Here is a 27,039-nt window from a genome sequence, read left to right on the forward strand (position 1 = left end):
TAGAACAAAGGTATAGAAATAAGTACCTAAGTAAAAACAACAGCCAATCCAAAAAAAAGAGAGAGAGAGAGATCTTTGTCTTTATTTCAAGTATGAAATAAACAAAGCTGTACTTTTTAGTGTCAACATTAATATGAATAATTTGATTTAATTGAGGAATCTGTCTCACTGGCTGCTTAATTTTCAAAACCCTCACTGCCCGGATAAAGCACTCAACAATATTCGAATATAGTTGTGGCAAGGTATTGCCAGTGGAATAAAGGGTAAAGAACAGAAAAATTATATGCTCCCCAAACATTATTCTTTGATTTGCCTTATCCTTTTTGCTACAGTTTGCTACAAACTTCAAATCTATATCTTAAATCCATAATTGTTTTTATAATGAAACAAACATATTAAGATCTCCTAAAATAAAATTACAAAATTCTCACTAGTTTATATAGTGCATGGACACGTTTAGCTGCCTTTTATCCTACAGATGACCATGTTGTGTGCAGATGTTATGTTTACTGTGACTGTTCCAAACTAGCTGTCAAGTTATTCTGAAACGTCCGGTAAGTAAATTTGTAATAAGTGCATTTTTTCATGTTCACATGCTTAATTGTATACACTAAATAAGCTGTAATAGTTGTCCTAATTTGACCTGGAAATATATAGCATCTTGATCCATGCTCTTTTCATTGAGCATTTATTTTTACTAGTGGCATGTCAAGGACACAAAAGTTCCTTCTCACAGAAATAAAAACCACATCCAGATGGTCAAAGTCTCTTCCAGGAGAGTATGGTTAACAGAAACACAGAACCACCAAAAAAAATAAAAAATAAAAAATAAAAAAACAAAAAAACCATCCACACTTTGTCAAAAGAAACCCTCTAGCAAATAATCAAAATACGTCTGGGGGAATCAACACAACCTACCTGATATGTCTTTCCCCTCTTCCTGGTGTTTGGCCAGCTTTTTGGCTGTTGGAAGTACCAGGTCTCTTGTTTCCAAAGAGCCGCCTGTGTTGGCCTGTCTTTCAGACTCTCATGTTGCAAAATCTGAAATTCTGTTGCAATAAACACCAGATTTCAAAGGAAAAGCAATGGAAATTGTGCAAAGATGAAACTTCATTTTTATAGCAACAGTCAGCAGTAGCATGATTATGTGTCTAAACAATGCCTCCTCTTCCAATATAATATATGAGACTGAGAAAGACAGACCTATAGTTTATTAGTGTAGAGGCAGGCACTGATTTCGAGGGTACATTTAGAAAAATATATTTAGGCTTAGGAGAAACAACGGGTTGCCTTCTCCATAAACACAATAAATGTACCCTTCAAATTCCTCCTGAAGGAACCATATGCAAACAGATAACTTTAGAACTATGTTCTTCTACAGTAATACTCAGCCAAATGCAATTGAAAAGTAATTGGGCAAAATAAGGGCAAGCCTGACACAAACATAAGCAATATGCTTCACAAGATAACAATTTTAAAACTATAAGTCAAACAAGAGCATAGTATTTCGGGAATAATTTTTTTTTTCTCTTGATGCTCATTTAGTTCAAAATTAGGAATAATGATAATCTCAAATAATGGTACCTCATGAATTAGTTTTCTTGGTCTTTTTTCAAGGACATCTTCATTAATAGTCTAATATCTGTAACTTTCAAAGTATGGCACATAATGTTTAAAGAAGACTAAGGAGTTAAAATATCAAAAATTCAGAGAAATGTTCATAAACAGGTGATAAAACCAGTAAGAATATGCCCAAGGAACCAAGGAAACTGACACATTGTTTAAGATAGAATGCCCTGAACATGTCAGCTCACTAACTTTTCTCTAGGTCTCTATTTATTCCTTCTTGACTTTACAAGGTCAGGATTCCCATGACCTAATTACTATAGAGTGAAAGCTCTCAGATAGATCCGCATCATCACAGAAAGGTAGAGCTTAAAGAGTAATCATTTCAGTCCACCTATATTTCAGATGAGGAAGTTGAAGTTTGAACAGGCTAAGTGATTTGCTCCAAAGTGATGGCTGCCCTATGTCAATATGGGCAATAAGATCCAGGTTCCTTTATTAACAGGTAAGCATGCCTTTTCTACCACACAACAATAAAACTTTCTAGAGTAAAGTTTTCTTAAAAGGTCTACAATAAGATAGACTGGGGTAGGAGACTTGGCAAAATTTAAACTAACTTTATAACAAATGATGCAGATAAATCAGAAACCTGACTGAATCAAGGTTGAATTATCTATCTATCTATCTATCTATCTATCATCTATCTATATATCTACACACACATATATATATACACACGTATATATATATACATATGTATATGTATGTATATATATGTATTATGTATGTATATATACACACATTATATATACACACATATATGTGTATATATACACATATACATATATATACACATATACACATACATATATATACACATATACACATACACACACACACACATATATATATACACATAGTGGTTGATAGGATATTGATATTCTAACAGTAAAATTTTTTTTAAAGATTTTATTTATTTATTCGACAGAGATAGAGACAGCCAGCGAGAGAGGGAACACAAGCAGGGGGAGTGGGAGAGAAAGAAGCAGGCTCATAGTGGAGGAGCCTGATGTGGGGCTCGATCCCATAACGCTGGGATCACGCCCTGAGCCAAAGGCAGACGCTTAACCGCTGCGCCACCCAGGCGCCCCTCTAACAGTAATTGTTTATCCAGTTGACTGGCTGACACTGGCATTCAGCATAGGTGAAATGATTGCGGAATATGATTCCTATAAAAAATGAGTAGTTGCTCTGGAGAAAACAAATTCTCAAATAGTGGTTGACACAGATGCCATGTGGGTTTGATCTATTTCCCTCAGAATTCACTCTTTCAGTTTTTCTTTTTTACATTACCTGCCACGAATTAACTATTAGTGACCTTCACGAATGATAATGCTACTTTTATTTTGTCTGTTTTCCTAATCCTCAAGAAACTGGCAAAACGGGGCACCTGGGTGGCTTAGTTGGTTGAGTGTCTGACTTCAGCTCAAGTCATGATCATGGGCTCCCTGCTCAGCGGGGGTCTGCTTCTCCCTCTCCCTTTGCCATTCCCCTTTCTTGTGCACTCTCCCTCTCTTAAATAAATAAAATCTTAAAAAAAAAAAAAAGAAAGGGGCAAATTGTTCTCTTATACCTTTTTATCCAAACGAAGATCCTTTTTTAAAATTTCATAGTTGTTTGCCATGCTTACTTTGGTTAATCTCATCACAGAATTACCATTAATGTGAGAAGGTAAAAAGGAGTGTTGTGGTGGGTCATTAAAGCTCTTCCATTGCAGAATGTGCATCCTAGAGCCTTCAGAGAGGCAGTGCAATCGAGGTTATTAAGGGCCTTGACTCGGCTTTAATAGGAAATAGCTACATATCCATTTTCGTCTCTGAGCCCTGATGTCCTCATCACTAAAGTGGGAATTTTAATAGTACTTGTCACATTAGCCTGTTCTAAGTACTACATGTTGTAATACATGCACCACAACTGACAAAGGGCTCACTTCATAGTAAGCCCTCAATGAATGTTAGATTTTATTTTGGTTTTAGTGTATTTATTATTAGAAAAGTGATATGTCTAGTTAACATCCATCATAACACATAGAGAAGTTTTTTCTTATGACAATAACTTTTACTTTCTTTATAACTTTCAAATATACAATACAGTATTATTAACTATAGTTGCCATGTTGTACATTACATCCCCATGACTTAATTATTTTATAATTGGAAGATGGTACCTTTCTACTCCACCCACTCAAAAAGATATATGCACTTCTATGTTTACTGCAGCTTTATTTACAATAGCCAAGATATGAAAGCAACCCAAATGTCCACAGATAGATGAATGAAGAAAATGTACGTAATGGAATATATATAAAATATATATATATTTAATATATACAAAAAGAATCGTCTTGCCATTTGCAACAACATGGATAGACCTAGGGGTTATTATGCTAAGTGAAATAAGTCGGAGAAAGAGACCATATGATTTCACTTACATGTGAAATATATAAAAACGACAAAAAAAAAAAAACAGACTCTTAAATACAGAGGACAAACTGGTGGTCGCCAGAAGGGAAGTAGTTGTGGGGGATGGGCAAAATAGATGAAAGATATTAAGAGGTACAAACTTCCAGTTATAAAATAAAGAAGTCGCAAAGATAAAAATACAGCATAGGGAATATAGTCAATAATACTGTAATAACACTGTATGGTAACAGAAGGTGATTACACTCATGGTGATCACGGAATAATATATAGAACTGACAAATCACTATGCTGTACACCTGAAACTAAAAAAATAAAAATAAATAAATTTAAATTTGGTGGCATTAAAAAAAAATCCAACCCATAGGTGGAGAGAACAGATTGGTAGTTGTCAGAGACTGGGAGTGGAAGGTGGACAAAAAAAGCTTTTTTGATTCCAAGATCACCACTCATTACACCATGATGCATTATCTAGTAAGAGATCATGTGGTGTTACAGTGCCTGCTAACTTCCAAGGTTGCTGTCTAACCATCACGGCCCAGTGTACAACACTGGGAAAGTATGACTCATTTTCCTTTTAGGCTTCTAGAATAGAGCTCCTCTGGTTTTCATTTCCTTTTAGATAAATCACATTGTTTCTTAACACTCTAGCATGGTTTCCACCAGAATGCCTCTGTCCCATCACTGATTTATTCCTATCATTGCAGCAAGAAAAAGTGGATCACAAATGTTAAGAAGCTTTTACATGGAAAATGAGTTACTCAAAGTTTTTCTAACAAGAAGGGGAAATATGCTTCAGACATATTATTTTTAAAATTTAACATGCTCTATTAATGAAATTAAAATTTATGAAGAATTTGAATTCTATCGAAATGCATATGGTTTAGTCTAATGTGTATGATTAGATTTGGTTTGGGAGATAGACTTAATTTATTTATAACTGATGTGCCTTTGACTTACGTAGGTTTTTCTTTCCTTTTTTTGTTTTTTTTGTTTTATTTCTTTTTTGGGAGACATGACTTTACATAAAGGATATAACTATTATTCAGTTTTGACATATATTTAAAACTCTAAAAGCTTTAGAATATTAGCAATTGATTTCATTTCACAGTCAATGAACAAATGTGAATTTCACAGTTACTTTGATGTTTAGGGTTTATTTTCTGGCTAGAATATTAGCGGTAAGTTGAATGTTTGGCCTACATGGTTAATTCTTTTCTTACTGTTATATTTCCATTATATCTTCTCATATTAAAATAAAGCCACTTTTTAATAGTAGAAAGTGCTAATACTATAGTGTGAACTGTGATAAAGCTCTTGTGGTAATACCCTACCTTACTTTCAGGCCCCAATAAAGAAGTCATGCACATTTATTCAATACTGAAATGTAGCATACATCTCGACGGGAAAGCAAGTTTTATTTTTCTTAACCTTCAATCTCTAAAAGAGAAAAGGGGAAAAAAGAGGCATTTTTCCCTAGCAGAGTACACTCCAGAAACAAATATGCTACATCTGTTTTAGCTGGCATGGATGGGGCCCTGCAGGGTAATTCATTGCTTTAGATTTCAAAACTGACAGTCTTCAGACTAGGAATCCTCCATGTTGCAAAGCAGCGATCTCCATGCATGGAGATTTTATTTTCCAGCAACATTTACTTAGGATTTTTTACTGGATGAATGGAGCTTGCGAGTTTATGAACTCTACTGAAGCAATTATCTCCCCAACTCAGAAGGAGCTGCTGGAATTCCTCATGTCAGTACCACACAGCCAGCAGTTTCCCTCACCACAGACCGTCACAGAAGGCACTTTTTGTGGTTTATTTGGAAGGCATTTTTATGCTAAATCCCATTTTTCAATACTTTGCAACTTCTTCAAAAGCTTTCATTAGCCTTAATGTGGACTTAAGAGCAATTTATCCATTCTTTGAGAGATTGAGGTATGAGAGAAAGTGTTCCTAGGATATTTGGTGATGGAATAATATCAAATTAGGCCATGATAAAATACGGTCAAAGCCCAGCATTTGAAATTGAAGAGCCATATGAAAGCATTAAATTCAGATATTTAGTTGCTGAACAATACACAGGGAATATTTTACATCTACAAAGGATCTTCTTCCTCACTGCTCTTTCCCTGTATCATCCATTCTCCAAACGCAAACATGCACACACTCTTTTGAAGTATGTGAAGGTGAAATCATAGCAGGCATGCCTCACAGTCTATGCCTGTGGGCATGATTTTAAACAGAAACCTTGAGGGGGTTTATTTCTGTTAAAATGCATAGATAGGACCATGGGTTGTTTTTTTTTTTTAATTTGCAGCACAAAAACTCAATAAAAGCAGAATCAAAACATATTTATATCTACGTACCACTGTATACAGGAGATTAAGATAAAAATATATAATATATTTATGTTACTGGCAGAGATGGGCAATTAAACAATGTGCAATTGGGTGTGTAAAACTCAGGTCCAGTCAACAGATGTGAGTGTATTTGAGGGTAAAGCTGCCAGCTCGTGATATAACACAATATGCTTATACTCAGAAAATTCATCTTACATGAAAGAAACAAAAGAAAAGTGTGCTTTCTTTGTCTTATTTCAAAAGGAGATTGGTTTTGGGTATTGTTTTCATTGCAGAAAAAAAGCAATAATGACCTAATTGCCGGAAAACATCCATACAACATGAGATTTGGGACTCTGAGTTCTTAAAAGCCATATCCAGAGATTTTCTCTAATACCTTTATTTTCTGAGTATCTTTCCCCAGGGGGACAAAATAGTTCCACAGCCTTTATCTCATTAATCCTCACATGATCATTGTTAGGGAGTCAGGCAGGCTAGGACTTCTGTAGAGTCCACTGGTGAAACAGACAGACAATGGCTGCTAGAGTGACTTGATTGAAATTATAGAACAAGTCGGGGGCACAGCTGGTGAAAAGATCTGGGTCTGCTGTTTGCCAGAGCTTTCTTTTACCCGACAGAACATATTGCCTAAAGCTGAGAATCCCACAGTGTCCTTGATTACGTATTTTCAAATTATAGTTCACTTTAGAGACTCCTATTAAAAATCAGATATGGCAGCCGGCCTGGAAATCATTTAGAAAACCCCAGGTTTCAAGCAAGTGGGAGATTTAAGAAGAAGAGCTGGAGGGATGGGATATCTACAACGTAGATGGGGTTGGAATGTCTAAATGGCTATCTACTGACTTGCAACATGGAGGACATCACTCTAGGTGCTATGCTGGTTAATCAAAAACTGCAGAAGGTATTCCCTATGTATGTATGTAAGTATGTATGTATGTATGTATGTATGTAAGTATGTATGTATGTACGTACGTATGTATGTATGTATGTATGTATTTACTTTTAAAAGTGGCTTCCTGTGAAGGTTTCATTTCTACTTTTAAGATGCTAGAGAAGACAGATTAAGAATAGTAAGATATATAGCTATTTTAGAAGCCCAAGGGCAGCTTGAAATGAACTCCCTCATAAAGTGGAGAGAAGGGCTTCTCTCCTGGGAGAAATTCAGGAGGCTCCCTCTTGTCTCACTAAGATTTTTTTAAGACATAGTCTAGTAGGGATAGACTTTTCCCTCATGAATTATTGATACTCTAAAGCAATTTTAATTGTTTTTCCTTTCAGTGCTATATAGAGAAACCCAATAATGATTCTCACTGCAATATTAGCATATATTTTAAGTGTGCCATAATACCAAGGGAAAGCATCTAATTTTCCTGAAACAATATGCTTCTTTAACTTTGAGAAATATGATTTAAATTAGTAATAAAGATGAGAAGTAATCTAACTTAGGTTATGAAATTGCTTTCTGTGTTGAAATATTGTGTAGGAAAATAAGAAAAAAATACACTTAATGTAAGATTTAATTTAATCATTGAAAAGCATGATTAAACATTGAAATATGGGATTTGTAGATATAAGATAAATTTACTACAATGTGGCAGTCTTTTCTTGGTCACAAATACAAAAATATTAAGAAAAAATCTTAGAATATATAAAAATTTTATACATTATTTATTGGATATTTAGTAAATTTATTAATATTTATTTAATGTTATTTATTAATTTTTATTAAACTTAATATTTTATTAAATATTTTCATATTTTTTAAATTAATATCATTTTCCTAATAGGAACAGAGCTTAAAAACCTTTTAAGTAAATATTCTTTAATAAAGCAGTTTTCAAACTTATGACCTTAAGATCCATTTGAATTAATAAAAACTATTGAGGACCCCAAAGTACATTTATATGGACTATACCCATTGATATTTACTATACTAGAAATTAAAACTGAGAAAATTTTGAAATATTTACTAAAATGAAAATAGACATTGCATGTTGACATGAATACATTTTTATGAAAAAGTTTGTTTTACAAAAGTACATAAATTGAGAAGAATGATATTGTTTTACATCTTTGTACCTATCTTTATTGTCTGGCTTAATTGTCTGGCTGTATTCACATATCTGCTTTTGCTTTCAGTCTGTTATGAAGTCATAAACAACGTAGCCTCCAGAACACTACTACAAATTCGTGAAAGAATGAGAGTGAAAAAGGTAAATAACATGTTGGTATTACTATGGAATGAGTCTTGACCTCATGGATCCTGGCAAAGGTCTCATGGATCTCTAGATCACACTTTGAGGTCAGCTAAGAAAAGAGCTCCAGCATGAGGCATTTCTATTTCTGGTACTAATCATCAGCCAGATTTTTCACTTTGGGCTGAACGTTCTGATCTATAAAATGAAGCTATTAGATCAGATCATCTCTGAGGTTACTTCTATACTGTCATCATCCTCAAAAAATTGTCTTCAGCATGTTAATCCATACCCGCAAATATATTTTTGTATATGAGATTATAGTTATGATTTTTTTTACTTAAATTCAATTAGCCAACATACAGTACATCGTTAGTTTTTGATGTAGTGTTCATTGATTCATTAGTTACATATAATACCCAGTGCTATATGATTAAGGTTAAAAAAAAAAGAAGCTTATAAGTATATACTGATCTGTTAAATACTATTATTTCTACATGGATGCTTACTTGGATTCTGCTGTAGAAACTTGTTTTATTGGAGAAATGAAAATTGGCTGATCTCTACCTCATTTAGCCACTGAGGTAATCCTCAGGTAGTGGATGACTCACTCCCCGTGTACTTGTGTCCTGAATGCGAGAACCTTCTCTGGAATTAAATATGTTTGCACACAAATCGCAGCTCTACTATTTAGTAGTTGATACTGGTCAAGTAACATAACTTCTCTAAGCTTCACGGTTGCCGATTGTTAAAAGCTGATACAGTAGCTGGTGGGAATGCAAAATGGTACAGCCACTTTGGAAGACAGTTTGGTGATAGCTTACAAAACTAAACATACCCTTACCACACGATCCAGCAATCGCACTCCTTGGTAGTTGAAAACGTGTGCACGCCAAAACCTGCACATGGATGTTTATATCAGCTTTAGTCATAATTTCCAAAACTTGGAAGCAACCGAGATATCCTTCAGTATGTGAATGGATAAACAAACCGTAGTACATCTAGACAGTGAAATATTACTGGACAAGCCATGAAAAGACAGGAACTATAAATGCATATTACTAAATGACAGAAGATAAAAGGATACATACTGTATTTCCAATTGTATCACATTCTGGAAAAGGCAAAACTATGGAGACAGCAAAAAGATCGGAGGTTGCTGGAGGTTGGAGCAGTGAGGGATAAACAGGCGAAGCACGGAGCATTTTTTGGGCAGTGGAAATATTCTGTACGGTACTATGATGGTGGATACGTGTCATTATACATTTACCCAAACCCACAGAATGTACAACACGAAGAGTGAACCATAATGCAAACTACGGACTTTGTGTGATCATGGTGTGTCAATGAGGCTCATTAATTGTAACAAATGTACTACTCTAGTGGAAAATGTTGATAAAGGATGCAGGTTGGACGCAGGAGGATTATGGAAAATCTCTGGATCTTCCTCTCAATTTTACTGAGAGCCTAAAAGTACTCTAAAGAATAAAGTCTTAATAAATTATTTTTTAAAATCAAAAAGGTAATCATAGTCCCATCTTATAGGATTTTTATAAGAATTACATGAGATAATCCACATAACACTTAGCAGAGCATAGCACCCAGCAAAAACTGAGCAACCAACAATTATAATGCTATTTTCACAAAAATTTCCACCTACGTATCCTGTTACTATTGTTTAGTATATAATTATTATGTTCCATTTTAATGCTTCAGATAAATTTTTTCAACCATGATTATACTCCGTGTAGTAAACTTTTACTATGAAACAAAGGAAAAAATCACAGAACTCTCTATATTCACATTGTCAAGGAATAACCATGTATACTTCTACTCTTTTTTATTTTGTGTTTATATTTAATTTTAAATAGTATTTTATTCTACATATTTTATAGTCTGTTTCTCCTTCTTATTAATATGTTATCAACAATTGTCCATGCTAAATAATTTACTATAATGAGATTTTTACACTCTTAATTATATCATAAGAACACTCATAATTTACTCAATTTTTTTCCCAGCTTAGACAGGTAAATCTTCCTTTTTGTTTTTCTCCATTGTGACAAACATTTCATTGTTGACTGACCCTCATACATACTTCTCATCTCTCATAGAATTCCTTTGAGTATGTCAGTGTCTTAAATAAAAACATAGGAGCTTCCAAATACTTGGCCTTCTGTGGGTTTCTGTCAAATTACTTCCTAGGGCTCAGTTTTAAGCCTCATTGTGGTCTCTCCTTAAACTGTCTCCCTGAATGATCTCATCTATTCTGTTAGCTATTAACTCTTCCAAATTTATATATCTAGCCCTGAACTTTCTCCTGAGAGCCAGATTCATATATCCATCTCCTTACTTGATATCTCTATTTGGATGTATCACAAGCATTTAAAATGTAACTGAGTTTTCATCCCCCTCTTCCCTTAAATCTTTTCCTCCTTCATTTTCCTTTCCCATAAAAACAGCAAAAATTTCCTCTAAGTTGCTAAAGTCAAGAATATGGGAATCATTTTTGGTTCCTACTTTTCTCTGCCTTCCTATAACCATTTATCGTTAAGTTGTCAAATGCCATCACTTCTGTATGTTGTGCTTGTTACTAAGAAAAGCTTCTCTGTCATCTTTACAGAAGGAAGCGCCTTAGTTTCAAACAATCCAACGTCTGTAATTGTACTTTGTTGACCAAATCTCATTTTATTTTGGAAGTATTCTTAAAAGTTTGTAGAATATAAAAACCTCATTTTTATGTAACATAGAAATATCTAATTAAAACAGTTCTATTGTTGGGGTGTCTGGCTGGCTCAGTCAAGAGCATTAATCTCAGAGTTGTGAGTTCAAGCCCTATGTTGGATGTAGAGATTACTTAAAAATAAAATTTAAAAAAAAACACAGTTCTGTTGTCAAAAGAATGGGAACACTTATAAATAATTAAAGAAATAGAAGCAGATTTGGCATGGCTTAGAGAGCAAGGGGTCTTGCTTTGATTTCAACATTTATTTGAAGGAGCCTGAAAAGTGTGTTGACATAAGAAGGTAGATGGAATGGGAATGATCTGCTGGCTTATGTGAAGCTTCATGATCTTCTGTTAAGATATCTGTAAAAGTCTATAATTTTCTTTTATATGGAAATAATAGGTAGAAATACTCTTTAACCATAAACTCCATATCCCACAGTTCACTAGCTTATACAGTCTCATCCAGTCTCAATATACAAGGTTTAATGCTAAGAAAAATGACACATTCTAGAGTGAAGAGGCAACACAAAATTTCTCTAGCATGATCAAAAGTGTGATAAGATTCTTTCACTGTATGTTAAGTATTTCCTGAGAAAACAAATTGGTATACCTTTGCCTTCCTCATGAAGGGATTAATAAATTATATGATTTCTTAAATTTAAAGGAGATAAGTAAAAACATGGATATTTATGCTTTAAATATCTGTCCCTTAAAAAAAAAGAATCCTCTGCATGTTCAGGAAAAGCAAAACTGTGATGCTAACGCTGATTTCTAGACATGAAATATTACTTTTAAATAGCTATTAAGCTAATAACTAATAATCATTAAATGGGCTAAAGTTTCTTTGAAATATTTAATATTTGCTAAATAAATATGGAGGGATTGTAAGTATCTCAATTGTGTACTATTCCTTTTAATCTAGATAACTTTCAATGAATTCGATTAGCTTGTTAATTTTGGTTTTGTGCATTTTCTTTTCAATCTACAGTAATTAATATAGTCTATCAGTTAGCTCTTAATGGATTACAAACCACCTCAAAAGTTAGTGGTTTCAAACAACAATAATTTTATTATTTCATATGAAATAATGGATTAGCTGAGCAGTTGTTTTTGTTTGTTTGTTCATTTGTTTATGTGGACTCTCAGCTAAAGCTGAATGGTCTCAGATGGCCTCAGCCAGTTGGCTCAACGATGTTACCTGCGGTGATGGAGATGATTTGGCTATCACCATCCAACCGAGTTATCTGGGCTTGGTCACATGGTGTGAATTGCAAGGGTTCAACTACAGCAAATAGGAGCAAGTTCCAATATGCAAGTCCTTTAGAACTTTGGCTTCTGTCATATTTGTTAACATCTCATTGGCTAAAGCAAGTCACATTACCAAGCCCACATTCAAAAGCTGGATTCGAGAAATAAACTCTAGGGGCACCTGCGTGCCTCAGTTGGTTAAGCATCTGACTCTTGGTTTTGGCTCAGGTCATGATCTCAGGGTTCTAGGATTGAGCCCCTTCCCTCACTCGTGCTAATTCTAAAATTTTAAAAAATTAAAAAAAGAAAGAAACTCTACCTCTTGATGGGAGGAATAATAAAATTAAATTGTAGGGGTATGTTAAACAGATGAAACACTTGCAGCAGTTTTTATAATCTACCACAGACTGCCTTCTGACCACAAATTATTCTTTCTATGTGTAAAATATGTTCACCCTTCCCAAATGCCAAAAGTCACTCCCATGTCTGGCGTCTGGCTTGAAGTCCAGGTTCTCATGATCTGCTTCTAGACTAGATATGAATGTGGCTCACTGGATGCATGTGCTCTTCACCCAGACAAATGCGAACTAAAAACATAAACTATCTGCTGCCAATTGACCTAATATAAAAGAGTGAGATGGGAACAAAATAACCACAATAGTTGCCTCTAATCAAAAATGAGAGGAGTGGGAGGCACAGAACAGTCATTGGTTTGTACCAATTCTGAAATCCATCCAGACACATATTAAAACATTCCCCTACCCTTGGTCTAGGAATGTTCTGTGATTAGAATTCACGTCTGCTTGAGAGTGATTTTTCTTGTTCACTATTCTGAGTCTTTTGGCTCCACCTCTGGATTTCCATATCTTTACACAAGAAATGGTCATGATTCTCATTCTGATTTTTTTTAAAGATTTTATTTATTTGTCAGAGAGAGAGAGAGAGAAAGCGAGCGTGCAAGTAGACTCCCCACTGAGCAAGGACCCAGTACAGGACTCGATTCCAGGACCCTGGGATCACGACCTGTGCTGACAGCAGACACTTAACCAACTGCACCACTGAGGCATCCCCTCATTCTGATTTCTATCCATAAAATGTTACAAGCCTAGAAACCTTACTCTTTTTGAATTATTGCAATCTCTTTTAGCCCAAACTGGCAGTTCTCTTTTTTAGTATAATCATCTTAAAAACTTCATGGATTGCCCATGAACCTCATTCACAACTCTGTGTCATTCCTAAAATTCTCTACTCCTGAAGTTTATATTTAATTCTTTTTAAGACAGACCTCTCTCTACTTTCTATGTGTCAGGTTCCTTGGGAAAAAAATGCCCTTAAGAGTATTAGGAGTCTATTGTATTTTCCTGAGGTCTCTTTTGTCTAACTTAGAACTTTTAAAAATTATTACAAAGGGTCTTCTACCCACACCCTTGATTTTATCTTTATACTTAAGGCTATTTCCAGCTTTGTGAATTTTTAACAGCTTGAGAGACTGAAGACAAAACACAATTTTGTTTTTAACATAGCAAATCCTGGATGACTTTTCATTTCTTTTAAATTCTCATAAACAAAACAGTTCATTTTTTTAGCTCATCTCACTTTCCATATTTTACTAAGTTCAGCTAAAAGACGTCAATTGACACTTTTAGCATTCTGTCCAAAAATGTCCTTAAATAGATCCACAAGTTCTTCGGGTACATTTTCTATCATCCAAGTTCCTGCAGATGAAAGTTTTGCCAAATGTCCCACTATGACCTAACCTTGTTCACCATTTTTCCAGCCTTTATGAAAAGTTGCCTCCATCCACAGCCTGATTTCAAAGCCAATATCATTTATTTTAGGTTTTATTATAGTAATACCTACTTTCAGGTACCAGTTTTTGTATCAGTTAGCTTTTGCTATGTGAAATAAAAATTTGCTTTAAAAAACAGACATTTGTTATTTTTTATGATTCTGTGGTTTGCCTGGCTTGTTCTTCTTCTCTGGGCTAGCTGTCTAGTGCTAGAAGTTTTTACATAGCCTAATTCACATATCTGGCAGTTGGTTTGATATTACGAGCTAGGGTGATGGGGATGACTTTGGCACGTGTCTCTCATCATCTAGCACATTAACATGGACTTATTCAGTTGTGACAGAGTACCCAAAGGCAGCAAGAGAAATTCCAGTGCGATGTTTTTCCAAACTCATCTTATGTCACCTTTGATCATATCCATTGGCTGAAAGCAAGTCCCATGACCATATTCAAGATTTGGAAAAATGGATTCCAACTCTTACCAGAGAGAGCTGCAAAAGTAGAAGACTATTAATTCAAAATTAGTCTTGAAGGATTTAATCTTTTTTTTTTTAAAAAAAGATAATAAATTATTCTGTCTTCTACCCAGGGAACAGAGTTCCCTTAACTCAACAGAATTCTCTCACTTGAGACCTTGTTTTTTCATCATACTTTAAAAAAAGAAAAAATTGATAATAAGCGATAAAAGTTTCACTTCTGAAAGAACTAAAGTTACTTCATTATCTTCTATGTTATTTTAATACATGTCACTCTGATTAACAGTAATAAAGACTATAATAATTTACCTTTAACTTATGCTCATATCTGATATAATGGCCAAAGTCCTCGCATTAATCTTTTTGACACTGCCTTTCCCAAACTGAGAATTATAAAACTGTTTATATGTCTTTTAAACCTTCACTCTCTCGTGGAATAGCGGGGTTTTTTTCTACTTACTTTTTAAGAGAGAAGTGGCTAGAAATAATTAGGTAGGTTTGGTATTCTCTATATGTTAATTAGATCAACGCCATTGTGTGAGGGAGAGCCACTCTATTTGTCAAACTAACAGTACAGGAAGAGCTGTCAAATCAAAAAGAAGCTGAGCCTCGTCTGGGTCAATTATGTACAAGTAAGATATTATTAATATGAACATGTTTCCACAATCGTATATGCTTTCAGGATGAACTGAAGCATTCTCGTGTTCTTGTGCAAAGCCTGGCACAGGTTACTAGAACAAATTGATTCTTTAAAGATTTTGTTTCTACATTTATAATATTCTTCTCATCTGGTGACACATTTAACACACATTTTACTAGATGGCTCAGAGGCTTTGCAGGTTTTTCAATGCCATCAGTGTTCATAATATGTTTGCATACTCAGGGTAATCATTCTCTTGATTCTCTCTAAGGAATTTTTAATCATGCCCAAATAGGCAAAGCTAGTCTCCTTAGTTCTCATATTTTTGTGACTGTTTTAAAATTAATCAAGACTATTCAGTCTTATCATCATCAACTGGTCCCTGCTACCCCCCTCCATACACACACTGAAATAAAGGACATGCTACATAAACTGTAGAAAAGAAACTATTTTTAAATATTTATTTATTTATTTATTTATTTATTTATTTATTTCAGAGAGAGAGAGAGCACGTGCAGGAGAGGGAGAGAGACAATCCCAAGCAGACTGTGCGCTGAGCATGGAGCCCAAGACGGGGCTCGATCTCACAACCATAAGATCATGACCTGAGTGAAAACCAAGAGTCAGATGCTTAACCAACTATACCACCTAGGCACTCCAAGAAACTATGTTTTTTAGAGGAAGCATCAAAAGGATAATTGTCTCAGTAAAAGATTGTATTAGCTATTGTTAACACTTGGTACTGAAATAAATAGATATACATTTACAGTATTTCCAGCATATAAGTAAATAGCTGCCAGAGAGTATCAGAGAACTCAATCAGGATTTCCAAAACACCTTTGGTCCGGAAGCTGATGACTTCCCGCAAGCAGATTGCTAGCTCAAGTTCTGATGTGACAAAAATTAATTAGGCAAGACTAACTAAAATTAGTAAGGAGAGTCTAATTGGTATTTTTTCATTGAAAATTTTATGGCATTGTTTACAATGTTCCACATTCTGGTGGTCATATAGAAAAAAAATCTTTTTTTTTCTTTTTCACCTATATCCAAGCTTCTTTTTAGTGAAATAAATTTGTACAAACTAGAATGAAACACTTTTCTTGTAACCTCTTCTAACTGACCACTAAGGATTCAAGAAAGATAGGCGCATCTGGGTGTCTCAGTCAGTTAAGACCCAACTCTTGATTTCAGCTCCAATCATGATCTCAGGGTTGTGAGATTGTGCCTCACATCAGGCTCCATACTGGCTTAAGAGTCTCTCTCTCCCTCTGCCCCTCTGCCCTGTGCCTACTCCCCCGCCATGTTCTCCTTCTCTCTCTAAGGAAAAAAAAAAGAATTCAAGAAAGATAGTCTATAAAAAAATCTCAATATAGATTATAACCTTATAAAGGATGATATGTGTAGAACAGTAATACAGCCAGTTTTGTCTACAAAGCTTCAGAACAATGTTCAAAGGCATTCAAAATGCCTTTACTGAGTTTATCTTTTCATGGTATGATACCGCTATTTGTATAACTGTGTAACTATATACCTACTCTTACCAGGTTAGAAATGAATAAACAAAATATGTAAAAAAGCTCACATTTAAAGGCAAATCTTATTTAATTAGTTGTAAAACAAGTCCACAGTTAAATAACAAGGATAATTGCTAATCAGCTGACCTTGAGATGAGGAGATTTTCCTGCATTATCTGAGTGGGCCCAATGTAATCACATGTGAGAGAAGGAAGAGTCGGAGCCAGAGAGATATTTGAAGATGCTCCTGTACTGGCTTTGAAGGGGAAGCAGCCCATAGGCAAGGAATACAGGTGGCCTCTAGAAACTGGAAAAGGCAAGGAAACAGATTCTCCCAAAGAGACTCCAGAAAGGATCACAGCCTTCCTGGTATTTTGATTTTAATCCATGAAACTCATTTCAGACTTCCGATCTCAAGAACTATTAAAAAAATAAATGTGCATTGCTTTAAGAAGTTGTGATAATTTGTTATAGCAGCTAAAGAATACTAATACACTCCCATATTTCTAACGACCATTAGAATAAAAGACAAACTCTTCCCCGTGTCCTCATGTCCTAAAAGGAATCGCATGAACAAGCTTCTCCTCCCTCTCTCATGTCTTCTTGACACTCTTCTCTTTGGTTACTCTACTCAGACAACATTGACATTCTCTCATTTCTTTGGACTTGACAAGTTCTTCTACCTGTCACTTGCCACTCCTTCATCCAGATGGCTCATTTCCCTACTCTCTGTCACACAGGCTCTTTCTCATTTTTCACATCATGGGTTAAGTCACCTTCACAATAAGACCTCTGTGACTACCCCCATTAAAATAAATATCTCACATACACACATACATACACATATACACTTGCACAGTTCTCCCTGTACCTTGTTATCCGTTTATGACATTTACTATTATTTGATGCCATTTTCTTTGTTAGTTTACTTTTATCTCTCACCCTCACTTGAATATAAGCTCCACAAAATTGGAGACAAACTTGTTCCCTGTTGAATCCCTAAAACCTAAAATAGAATCCTACACACATGGAAAGCTCTACAATTATTGAAGGAGGTAAGTAGGTACTTCACCAATACTAAATGACTTGAAGTTCCCAAAATATTGTTTCCTCTTGCGTCTGTGCCTTTGGAACATGCTATTCACTCTTTCTGTTCTCCTTGATTGTCTAAACAATTCCAACACAGTCTTTAATTTAAATATGATCTTTGGGAAGCTTTTGCTGACTAGAAGCCTTCAGTCCTGTTTTGGTTACCTATTGCTGCCTAACAAACCACCCCAAAACTTAGTGGATTAAAAACCACCATAATTCATTACTTCTCAAGTGTCTTGGTTTTATTAGGCTCAGCTGGGTGGTTCTTTGCTGCATGTGCAGTCATTCACTCAGCAGCATTCAGCCTGGAGGCCTGGGTGGCTGGCTTGGGGACAAATAAAGCCCTACTCAAATGTCTAGTGATTTGGCCCATTTTCAGGTGGCCACTCATTGTGATTAGCAAGGACTTTCTTATAGCAGTGTGGTTTCACGCTAAACATTTTTATGTGGCAGCTGGTTTCAAGAGAAAACATGAAAGATACCAGACCTCTTAAAATCTAGACTCAGAATGGAATTGGCATCATGACACTTCTGCCACATTCTGTTGGCCAAAGCAAGTAACAAATCCAGAACAAATTTAAAAGGAGGTGTGATGGTTAATTTTATGTGTCAACTTGAAGAGGCCACAGGATGACCAGAAATTTGATCAAGTTTTATTTTGGGTGTTTTTGTGAGTTATTCTTAGATGAGATTGCCACTTAAATGAGTAAAGCAGATTACCCTTCCTAGTCAGAATGGGCTCCATCCAATCAGTTAAAAGTCTGAATAGAACAAAAAGGCTGACTCTCAGGAGTAAGAATAGGTTCTCCCTGTCTGACAGCCTTCGAAATGGGACATCAACCTTTTTTCCTGTTCTGACTCAAGCTGAAACCTCAGCTCTCCCTGGGTCTTGAGCCTACAAACCTTCACACCGAAACAAACTATTAGTTCTCCTGAGTCTCCAGCTTGCTGATTCACTGCATGGATCTTCAGACTTGCCAGACACCATACTGCATGAGCCAGTTCCTTATAATAAATTTCTTTAGTGCGATTGGTTACTCTTCTCAAGCAACACCAACATTTTCTCATTGTTTTGAATTTGCCAAGTTTTTCTACCTGAGGGCCTTTGCATTTGCCATTCCTTTGTCTAGAGTGCTCATTTCCCTACTCTTTGTCAGACTGGCTCTTTCTCATTCTTCAGGTTGCCTCTAAGTGGCATTCTTCAAGTGGCCTTTAAAATAAATAAATCTCTTAAAATAAATAAATCTAGATAGACAGATGATAGAATGTATGTATATTTCTCTGAAGAACTGTGACTAGTGCAGGACAGGAAAGGATACTCCACCTCTTGAAAGATGAACACCAAGTATATGCAAGGAGGGAAGAAATTGGTAGTAGCCATCTTTGGAGATCATGTAAAATGATTTGCTCTTTCCTTTTAAGAGCCACAGCACCCTGTGTTCTTTTGTTATGCCCTTCACTACATTTCCTTACAATTTGTCCATCTTTTCTACTGGACTTTTAGTACTTTAGAGGTAGGAATTGTGTCTCATGTCACTATGTTCTTAGTACCTTCCCTCAATATAGCATTTAATAATACTTGATGGATAAATGAATGGTTGCATGAAAAATATACCCTATGCTCATAAACTTTTTACTGAATTTTTATAAACTTTATTTATTCCTTCCTCTTAACTTCTACTTAGTTACCTTATATTCTCCCTGACAAATGCACTACACTATTCTCTAAAACAGCATCACCACCTTAAAGATCTCCAAATAATCCAGAACAATATGGAACCAATGATATAAAATTATTGCTGTGTAGTGTTTGCCCTTTATTTGAGCAAAAGGTAACCCAGTTCTAACCAACACTATCCCCTAGAATTGATAAGATAAATTTAAAATTATAAAATTGTTTTCATACTTAGAAATTCTAAAAATCACATTCTCTAAGCAAATATAATTTAAAAATCTAATTTAATAACAAATTCTTTCATACTGATTTTGTTTTGAATGTGATCTTTTTCATATCTGGAAATAATAAATATTCCAGAGCTCAGAACTCTTCTGTGGTATAATGAAGACCTGTGTGCATACTTCTTTGAAAGATTTTGGCTGGTTTAACATCCCTCCTTCCTACTTCACTGTCTCCCCTTACCACTCTTCATGAGCTCTGCATTTCTAACAAAGAAAAGATAATTTCAGAGCTTTGGAAGGGCCTAAACTTTGCTTTATCAAGGACAATACTGGCAACTTTCCAGAAACCTGGAGGCCATGGCTCATCTGCAAATCATGTACATATATTTGCATGAATTTTATTTTGATTAGTAGCCTCAACCCATGATGGTACTTAGGATGAATGAAGCATTTTACATATATGAATAAATGAAGATGATTTAGTAGTCTGACTGCTCATGGCTGTGTTCTCCCTATTCCTCTAACTCTAACTCTGCTCATCCATCCCCTTCTTGTTATTCCTTCTCTTTAAATCTAGAGTGGGTGTTGCTTTTCTATTTGTAACATACTAATTCTATACAGGTGATAAGAATGAGGTTTTCCCTGCTTTTGTGTTTTATTGACCCATTTAACCTCGATCTACTCTGCTCCAAAATTTTTGCAAAGTTCTTTATCTTAACTGGCATAAAATGGCATCTTTTTTTTTTGGCTGAGTCAGCGGAGTATACAAGGCTTGATAACTATGCAATTTTATTTTGAAGACCTTGTCCCTAATGCACTTCATAAACTGAAATACAACTTCAGGGGCAAATATATTAAAAGTAATATATAAAGGTGCTAAAAGTAGAGACAAAGGAGAATTACCACTCTGTTAATAGCTTTTTATTTTCCCTAAACTTCCAGATCCCCCTGAACGTGTGTCTGTGTGTGTGTCTGTGTGTGTGTGTGTGTGTGTGTGTGTGTGTGTGTGTGTTTGACCTGCAGCACGATAAGCTGGTGGAGAATAACACAAAAGGTCAAAAGTTGATCAGAATAGGATAATGAGGATGACATATGATGACTGCTCTCAGAAAAAGGAGGGGAGGAAGACAAATGCAGAACTCTGATCTAGTTAGATCTAATTCTAGATTTGGGACAATTTTTTTTTCTTACCTTGCTATTTCATTTTGTGTTTTTTCTTTCCCATTCTTTTGTTTCTTGTTTTATTCTCCTACACTCTAACGCACTCAACTCCTTTCTAGTGTTTCAGTGTGGCTAGGTCTCCTTTGAGCAATAATATATTCATTTTTGCATTAGTTATTACTGAGTAGGGTCTAGTTTTCTTATGAGAAATAATAATTATTTATTCCTCCTTTGGAGCAATAGAAAACACATGAAATTATTTCAGAGTACAACTAATATCTTCCATTTTAAGTTGCAGGGATGACAACATAGTCCTATTTAAGATTAAAAATCTGCAAATTTTACAGAGAATTAAATTAATGTTACAAGGTAACAGAAATATTATTAGAAATAGTACTTGAATTCTGCTTAAAATGAATTTGGGACTTGAATCAGGGTTTGATCAGAGAAGAAGAACCACATGGAATAAGGTGTTGTGCCTAAAGTCACTGCTGGTATTGGGGCCTGCAGTTAGGAAGGAAAACTGCACTGGATGGAGTGGAATGGAGTAAGGATAAACTGGAACACATTCAGATAAATTAGAATGCACAAAGATAAAGGAGAACTCACATCTAGTTTTCACAGCCTCTAACCTGGCATAAGTGACCTGCAGAACAACCTGGTGCTGTTTGCCAGAGTTGCTGATGTACTTGGCTCCAGAATTTGGAAATACTGAAGTGGAAGATCCAATAGGACCTGGGGGGACGGGGGTGGATGGCAGTTGTCAGCCTGGTGCTGCTACATATCAACAAGACGAGCTAATGGATTCACACACATAAGGAAGCTGCAGGAGTATCTGGGACCCCACACCGACTTCCAAAAAGTAGAGTCTGCTGATTTGCTTCCACTTTCTAAATCTCCATGCAAATTTCTCTATTGGCCCACTGTAAACTGGGACCACACCTGAAGGACATTTAGAGACGTGTAGTTCCAGCTTCCACCTAAGGGGAAGCAGAAAAAAGACACCACAACCTCTTAAGCACTTTTGTAAATGATCAGTGATATTGTGTGTAAATAATTTAGAATGTGCCAGGCACTGAGCAAAGGCTCAATAAGTGTTAACTATCCTTATTAAATCAACATGGCCATCATTTTGTTATCTTATCTAGATTTAGTTTTTAAATGGTGGTTATTTAAGTTTTATTCATGTATTTTTCATGTTTTTTCCCTTGATTGTAAGTTCCTAATTATAAAGATCATGTTTTATACTTTTGTAATATGTAGAGTACTAAGCATAAAATTTTGTAGTTACTGCGTAACCTTAAATTGTTGTATATAATACATTTGGTTAGAGATATTAGGAATATTAGGAGAATGTTTAGATAGGGACAGAAAAAATGATGTCTGTATTAGTGATATTACACTAAAATAAATGCTCCATATATGCTTCTATTCTGTTCATGGTGATATCCTTAGTGTCCAGGGCAGTACTTGGTCCAAAGTAAAGACTAAATAAGCATCTGTTGAATAAATGATGATGTGTGGGGTTTTGGAAAGTTTGAGGCATAAACTGGAAACCCACACCATGAATAACTGAAGCTTTTTTAGGGGCACTACAAATTCCTGCCCTGTTCCTCCACAATACAAGGTATTAATGTTACGGTATATTACACATGGGTAGAAATTGTAGTTGCTTCCCTCTGCAAGCTTACAACCTTTGTAGATATACAGACACATACGCACATACACAGACACAAAAGCAAAATGTTTAATTACATACCATTATATGGATAAAATAGATGCAAATTGTAATTTAACATTTCACCATGACAATTTATAACAAATGAGTGGCATGTGGTATCCGATTTAGAGAGTAGAGATTCCTGAGCCTAGAGACTTAAGAGTAAGATTCACGAAAGTATTCGAAGCCAAGAAGAAGCAGCAGAAAATTCCTGGAGGTAAGAAAATAATTATATAAACAAAACAAAAAAAAAATGGAGGTGGAAATTGTCATAGCTCCAGAAGAACAGGTTAACTGAAGCAGAGTTTTGCACTAAAAATACTCATTATTCTTCTCATTTAAATATGCTCAGTGTCATGTGAGCAAAGAGTGCCCAGAAATGATTGCAGTGTGGGTGTGGCATCTCATGTGCTGGGCCTGCTGCTTCTCAGCTCTAAGTCTGCACTCAGGTGTCATGGGCACTCAAAGGGCCAAATACACAGTCAGCAGAACATGCTGAAATGACACATATCGCATCTAGCCCTGCAGCCAAATTTATTAGAATCCCAGATTGTAGATAACATAAAGGTCCAGCAAGTCTCCTTCCCAGAATAAAAACAGTAAATTCTCAAGATTGGAACAAATTAAAGGACTGTGTTGTCAAACCATAGGACGTTTGTGGAAAATAGATGTGCATTTTACTAAACCTCTAAGCCTTTAGGTTAATTTATGTTATTTTGCTCTTATTCAACTTCATTTTACAACAATGAAAAATAAAAAGGGAAAAGAATTGTTTATCCTTTCTTATCTTCTCTTTAGATACATGCCACCAATTTAATTCTCATTTTGAACTCTTCTGTGATCATCATAAGGGGTGAGGAAAACTTATAATACAGTGTTCTGTACACTGTGTCCTGCCTATAATATAGAGTGATTCATAATAGTTATCTCTTGTGATATAAACCATTGTCTGAAAATTCAGTACCCAAAGCCTGTATCTCTGAAAATACAATTAGATTGCCTAAGGATAAAGCAGAATTAAATGAGACCTGGTTTGAACTTAGACATCTATTGATGTCTTGACTCTTACTGTTGGCCAGCAGACTACCAACATGGGAATGAAATACAGGGATGTCCATAAAACAGAATCAGACTCACTCTCAAAGTTCCGGAGCTAGTTCTGGATCCTCAAGTAGATGGGCATTTGCTGTGTAATCTGCCTCAATTGCATGGCTTTCCCTCAAGACAGCTTTTTATTTTTTTTTTATTTTTTTATTTTTTTAAAGATTTTATTTATTTATTTGACAGAGATAGAGACAGCCAGTGAGAGAGGGAACACAAGCAGGGGGAGTGGGAGAGGAAGAAGCAGGCTCATAGCGGAGGAGCCTGATGTGGGGCTCGATCCCATAACGCCGGGATCACGCCCTGAGCCGAAGGCAGGCGCTTAACCGCTGTGCCACCCAGGCGCCCCTCAAGACAGCTTTTTAAATCAAACTATGAAACATGGATAAATGCCATTTATTTTGACTATTGGTTGAGTTACATTTAGTTAATGACCTTAAACTGAAGTGAGAATGTGTGGTGAGATAATCATATTTTAGGGTTTCTCTCCTATCTGAATCCATGAGCATGCAGAAAACATAATCTCAAATTGTTTCAGTACAACAAACATCTGCTTATACAGTGGATAAAATTACCTCCCCTTAGGACTTGTATCCTCTTGAAAGTAAATGAGAAGCCAGAATCAAGGAATGTCAAATCCAAAAGAAAAGTTTGTGGTCATCTAGACTTCATTTTATTTTTTTAAGTTTTTATTCAAATTCCAGTTAGTTAACATATAAAGAAGATTAGTTTCAGGTGTACAATATAGTGATTCCACACTTCACACAACGCCCAGTGCACATCACAACAAGTGCCCTCCCTCATCCCCATCACCCATTTAACCCATCCCCCCATACCACCTCCCCTTTGGTAACCATCAGTTTGTTCTCTTTGGTTAAGAGTCTTAGTTTGCCTCTCTTTTTCCCCCTTTGCTCATTTGTTTCTTAAATTCCACATATGAGTGAAATCATATGGTATTTGTCTTTCTCTGACTGACTTATTTTGCTTATCTTAATACCCTCTTGCTCCATCCCTGTCATTGCAAATGGCAAAATTTTATTCTTTTTTATGGCTGAATAATATTCCTTGTGTGTGTGTGTGTGTGTGTGTGTGTGTGTGTGTGTGTACACATACACACCACCTCCTCCTTATCCATCCATCAGTCAGTGGACACTTGGGCTGTTTCCATAACTTGGCTGTTGTAGATAATGCTGCTATAAACATAGGGGCACATGTATTTCTTTGAATTAGTGTTTTTGTATTCTTTGGATCAATACTTAGTAGTGCAATTGCTAGATCATAAAGTAGTTGTATTTTTATCTTTTTGAGGAAGCTCCATACTGTTTTCCAGAGTGGCTGTACCAGCTTGCATTTCCACCAGCAGTGTAAGAGGGTTCCCCTTTCTCCACATCTTGCCAGTACCTGCTGTTTCTTTCCTGTGTTGTTGATTTTAGCCATTCTGACAGGTCTGAGGTGATATCTCATTGTAGTTTTGATTTATATTTCCCTGATGATCAGTGATATTGAGCATCTTTTCAAGTGTCTGATGCCTCTCTGTAGGTCTCTGGAAAAATGTCTGTTCACATCTTCTGCCCATTTTTTAGTTGGATTGTTTGGTTTTTTGGGTGTTGAGTTTTTATTTTGATGAAGTCCCAATAGGCCTATCTTTGCTTTTGTTTTCCTTGCCTCAAGAGACATATCTGGAAAGAAGTTGCTATAGCAAGAGACATCTCTGGAAAGAAGTTGCTAACACAGACTGCCTATGTTCTCCTCTAGCTAGGATTTTTATGTTCTCACACTTAGGTCTTTAATCCATTTTTAATTCATTTTTGTGAATGGTGTAAGAATGTGGTCCAGTTTCATTCTTTTGCATATTGCTGTCCACTTTTCCCAACACAATTTGTTGAAGAGATTGTCTTTTTCCCATTGGATAGTCTTCCCTGCTTTGTTGAAGATTAATAGACTATACAATTTGATTTTAGAAATGAATAAACTATGAACCTAAAAAGTTCAGAGAGCTGCCCTAGGTTACAGAGGCCATGAGGAGGAAAGAAAGAGCAAGATTCCTTAGGAATCCCAGGAGAGTAATTTTTCCGGTAGACCTCAGATGCTGGGAATAAGGAGCCACCAGGTTTGGAACAGGCCCTTTGGGTGGGAGTCACCAGGAGTTGGGCAGTTTGTGAAGACTAGACCAATGACAAAAGTGAGTTTCTTTTAAAAAGTAGCATTTCTTTCTTATTCTTTTTTCATGACCTTTTCTCCCTCTAAATATTGTGTCCAATATGAGTACAAGTTATCCAATGGAAGACTTTCCAGTTCCCCGGGTGGGAAATAAAGTCAGATGCACATACCCCCAAACTAGCTAGGTTGATATATATTTGGCAGCTAATGGATTTTAAGAAGATAGGAAAGCATAAATCAATTTCTCCTGCAATCGAATCCAATTGTTTCTTTTACACTGTTGACTTTTTGCTCTGCTAAACTCTCATCATAAAAGCTTTCACTAAGCAAAAGTGAAAGTTGTGTAGTCTTCTTTAGCTTCTCTTTCCCTTGTTCTATAATTTAGACTATAGTCTAAAAACCTTTGAAAATGATTTCACTCTTACCAATTATGCTACATTGAGTAACCATTTATAAACCTCCTTGTGTAAGTTTTTCTCTAAGCTATGTGTTAAAAATAGAAGTGTTGTGTGAAAAGTTAAGATCATTTTAATTATGGCCAAACTATCTATAAAAGTTTCACCTATTTATATTTACATCAACAATACATGAGAGTACTTGTTAACCCACTAGACATTCACAACTTCACATTAATATGGTATATTTTCTCTTATGAGCGGTTGACCTATTTTCCTTTATTTTATGACATCTGATTCTTTTTCATATCCTTTGCCATTTTTCTAAATGTCTAACATAAAGGATTAAATATGTTACTGTGTAGACATTTAATATAATAATAGGTAGTCATTACTAAAAGTCAGGCAATTCTACATGATCTAATATGGGAAAACCTCCAATATATATTGTTAAACTTTTTTAAAGATGTCAAATGGGCAAAACGGGTAAAGGAAAATGGGAGATACAGGCTTC

General features: G+C 35.5%; 1 long non-coding RNA gene across 1 annotated transcript in view; it reads right to left on the reverse strand.

The window, feature by feature from the left end:
* Positions 1-918: 918 nt before the first annotated feature.
* LOC130542685 (uncharacterized) overlaps positions 919-27,039 on the reverse strand; it is a 57,785-nt gene continuing 31,664 nt past the window's right edge. The window contains exon 4 of the long non-coding RNA XR_008957398.1: positions 919-1,049. This is a non-coding gene — a long non-coding RNA (uncharacterized LOC130542685). The remainder of the gene's footprint in view (positions 1,050-27,039) is intronic.

This window comes from Ursus arctos, unplaced genomic scaffold (genome assembly GCF_023065955.2).
Source record: "Ursus arctos isolate Adak ecotype North America unplaced genomic scaffold, UrsArc2.0 scaffold_4, whole genome shotgun sequence".
NCBI classification, from domain to species: Eukaryota; Metazoa; Chordata; class Mammalia; order Carnivora; family Ursidae; genus Ursus; species Ursus arctos.